The following is an 887-nucleotide window of genomic DNA, read 5'->3' as shown; positions in this document are numbered from 1 at the left end:
AATATTGTTCAGTAGAACACACCCCTGTGAGAACCTCTCCTCCGTCCGGGCATCGCTTAGCTCCTTCTGAGTGTGGATATTAGCTGGGATCAGCTCATGGCAGGAGGCCTGGCCATGCAGGATAAACTGTTGATGGCAGGCTGTTCTACATAGTTATGGGGGCCTGTCTGTGCAGGATAAACTGTTACTGACAGGCTGTTCTACATAGTTATGGGGGCCTGTCTGTGCTGGATAAACTGTTACTGGCAGGCTGTTCTACATAGTTATGGGGCCTGTCTGTGCAGGATAAACTGTTACTGGCAGGCTGTTCTACATAGTTATGGGGGCCTGTCCATGCAGGATGAACTGTTACTGGCAGGCTGTTCTACATAGTTATGGGGGCCTGTCTGTGCAGGATAAACTGTTACTGGCAGGCTGTTCTACATAGTTGTGGGGCCTGTCTGTGCAGGAGAAACTGTTACTGGCAGGCTGTTCTACATAGTTATGGGGGCCTGTCCATGCAGGATAAACTGTTGATGGCAGGCTGTTCTACATAGTTGTGGGGGCCTGTCCATGCAGGATAAACTGTTACTGGCAGGCTGTTCTACATAGTTATGGGGGCCTGTCCATGCAGGATAAACTGTTGATGGCAGGCTGTTCTACATAGTTGTGGGGGCCTGTCCATGCAGGATGAACTGTTACTGGCAGGCTGTTCTACATAGTTATGGGGGCCTGTCTGTGCAGGATAAACTGTTACTGGCAGGCTGTTCTACATAGTTATGGGGGCCTGTCCATGCAGGATAAACTGTTGATGGCAGGCTGTTCTACATAGTTGTGGGGGCCTGTCCATGCAGGATAAACTGTTACTGCAGCTGTTCTACATAGTTATGGGCCCAGTCTCGCACAGT

At 50.2% G+C, this 887-nt stretch overlaps 1 protein-coding gene across 3 annotated transcripts in view; it reads left to right on the top strand.

Annotated features, from left to right (window-relative positions):
* The window catches only part of LOC118415195 (guanine nucleotide-binding protein G(i) subunit alpha), a 19,876-nt gene that overhangs the window by 3,576 nt on the left and 15,413 nt on the right, over positions 1-887 (top strand). The window lies entirely within an intron of this gene.

The sequence above is a fragment of the Branchiostoma floridae genome, chromosome 5 (assembly GCF_000003815.2).
Source record: "Branchiostoma floridae strain S238N-H82 chromosome 5, Bfl_VNyyK, whole genome shotgun sequence".
Taxonomy (NCBI): Eukaryota; Metazoa; Chordata; class Leptocardii; order Amphioxiformes; family Branchiostomatidae; genus Branchiostoma; species Branchiostoma floridae.
This window is presented reverse-complemented; position numbering and strand designations above follow the sequence as displayed.